We start from the raw sequence: 2,827 nt of genomic DNA, 5'->3' as shown, positions 1-2,827 counted from the left end.
TTTCTTTCCCTCCCTTCCTAATTTCCTTCTTCCCTTCCATCCTTTCTTATTTCCATTCTCTCATCCTTTATTCCAGTCTCTGATCAAGATGAGAACCTTTTTGCCAAGGACAGCTCCTCTACAAATACCCTTGATCTCATCCCTTCTCTTTTTTCATAAGATTTCACCTACAATCATCTTCCTCCACCTCAACTTTTAGTCTCTCCCTATTAACTGATCTCTTTTCTACTGCTACAAATGTGCCCAATCCTCTTCAGTCTGACTTCCAATCTCATCACTCAACTGAAGCTTCACTCTCCAAAGACATCAATGATCTCTTAATTCCCAAATCCCATGGTCTTTTCTCAGTCCTGATCCTTTTTGACCGCTCTGTAGCCTTTGACACTTAACTCGTCTCCTCTCTTGGGTACTCAGCACTCTCTGGGTTTTTGTGACTGCTCTCTCTTGGTTTTCCTTCCCCCAATCAGACTGCAACTTCTCAGTATCTTTTGCTGGTTCATCATCCATACCATTTCCCTTAACTGTAAGTGTCCCAAAGGCTTTGTATAGGGCCCATTTCTCTTTGTAAACTCTCTTATTTGGTAACCTCATCAACTCCAATGGGTTTAATTATCATTTCTATGCATTTGACTCTGAGATCTACATATCCAGCTTTAGTCTCTGTCTTGATCTTCTGTCATGCATATTCAACTGCTTATTGGACTTTTCAAGCTGGATGCACAGAAGCAAATTCATTAGTTTTCCCTTGAAACCTTCCCCAAACCAAATTTTCTATTTTCATTGAGGGCGTAGAAACCTTCCGGTCTCCCAGGTGAAAAATTAAGTGTCATCCTTTATTCTCACTTTTCTTCACCGCACACATTCAGCCAAATCTTGGTTTTTCTACCTTCGTAGCATCTTTCTCTTTGACTCTTACCTACTTATTTATTCAGCAACCTAAGTTCATATCTTTTCATCTGGACTATTACAATAACCGCTTTGGTCTCCCTATCTCAGGTCTCTCTCCTCTCCAATCCATCTTCCACTCCACTACTAATGTGATTAAACTAAAATCTCACCATATCACTCCTGTAGTCAAAAACATCCAATGACTTCATTGGCTTTAGGAGCAAATATAAGCTTCTCTGTTGGATTGCAAAGCTCTTCATGATCTGGCCCCAACCCTCCCTTTCCAGTCTTGCATTGTATTACTCCCCTCTCACACTCTGAGGTCCAGTCATGACTGGCTTTCTTGTTTCTTACACGTAGAACTCCAGCGCCCATCTCTGTGCTTTTTCATTGGCTGTTCTTCATGCCCAGAATGCTCTCCTTCCTCAGCTTCACAATCATTTCCCTCAAAATCCAGCTCAAACACTACTTTCATCATGAAGCATTTCCTGATGTCCCCAGCTGCTCATGTCATCCCCTCCCCAAAATTGCCTTGTATATTTTTGTGCATATACATGTAAGATCCTTGGAGGCAGGAAAGATTTTGTTCCTTTGTGGAGTGCTTGGTATATTGTAGGCACTTAACAAGTATTTGTGCATTAATTGATCAAGGTAATGAAGTAGAAAATGGCAGAGTGAAGTCATGTGGTGGAAAATGATCCAATTTGACCAAATGATAAGAAAAAAAGGATGGAAATCAGGGTCAAAGTGTTTAGAGATAGAAAAGAGTTTAGAGTTCTAAGCAAAGAACAGGGGTTCCCCCAAAGCCCATAAGGCCTCTGCTAAGGCAATACTGATAGTGGCAGGAACATAGAAATATGGCAGAATCTCAGAATTAGAAGTCATCCAACCTCCACTTGAAGACTTCTAGTGATAGAGAATTCACTACCTCTGAAGGTAATCCATTCTATTTGGGGATGATGCCCTCCCCCAAATTTTCTCTTCTTTAGACTCAACATTTCAAGTTCTTTAACCAATCTTTGCCTGGCATGGTCTCTAGTCTTCTCTCTATCATGGTCACCCTGCTATGGACCTATTTCAAATGTAGTCTAAGCAGAACTATTAACTCTCTCATTCTGGATATAATCCCTGAAGGACCATTCTATCTTCCAAGAGGTATCACAGCAAAAGAAAAAGACCTCTTCCCTTCATCTCTGTTTAATACATTAAGAGTAATTCTTTTTTAAAAATAAATATTTCATTTACTAGGTAGCAGAGTAGTTTGAAAACCATAGCTTCTGGAAAAACCTCTTGTTTTGGCCCATCTTGTGCCTCTCCTCAAACTTGACTTTGGCCTCCCTCCTAACCTTACATTTTAGTGCAGGGTCACTGGAGACATCCTTGTTGACGACTATTTTGTCCAGGGGGATAGCCACAGAGTATCTGGTGGGCACAAGATGTCTGTAGTCATCACAAAGGACTTGAATTTTGATCCCTTGGCATTTTTTTGCCTATTGCTCAAGTCATTTTGCAAGGGTAGTGATTGATACTACCATTGGAGTATGGGTGTAGAGCCTGTTGGAGGTCCCATCATCAATGTCATCATCAATGCCTGAAATACAGCCCTGCCAGAACCAGCACCAACTTCCCTGGTTTCATGAACTTACCCATTTCAACATGAAGAGGAATGCCCTTAGAACCAAATGCAAGAATCACTCTTGCAGGATGGGGTTGCAGTGCTTCCCATTATACTTCTAGAGAGCTGCCTCCAAAATAATGGTAAACCTTTGTCCTATTGAAGCAGCATGCTGTAATGGATGAAGTTCTAGATTTAGAGTCAAATGACCTGAGTTAGAGTTTTAACTCTGCCCCTTAAGAGTGGAGTGATTTAACCTTTTTGACCACAAAGGGTAGTGGGGAGGATGGATATGGGGTGCAGTGGAAAGAATGCTGGGTTTAT

The 2,827-nt window shown here is 41.1% G+C and overlaps 1 pseudogene; it reads right to left on the bottom strand.

The window, feature by feature from the left end:
• Positions 1–2,132: 2,132 nt before the first annotated feature.
• LOC140522986 (large ribosomal subunit protein eL27-like) lies at positions 2,133–2,538 on the bottom strand (annotated as a pseudogene).
• Between the last annotated feature and the right edge of the window lie 289 nt (positions 2,539–2,827).

This window comes from Notamacropus eugenii, chromosome 2, assembly GCF_028372415.1.
Source record: "Notamacropus eugenii isolate mMacEug1 chromosome 2, mMacEug1.pri_v2, whole genome shotgun sequence".
NCBI classification, from domain to species: Eukaryota; Metazoa; Chordata; class Mammalia; order Diprotodontia; family Macropodidae; genus Notamacropus; species Notamacropus eugenii.
This window is presented reverse-complemented; position numbering and strand designations above follow the sequence as displayed.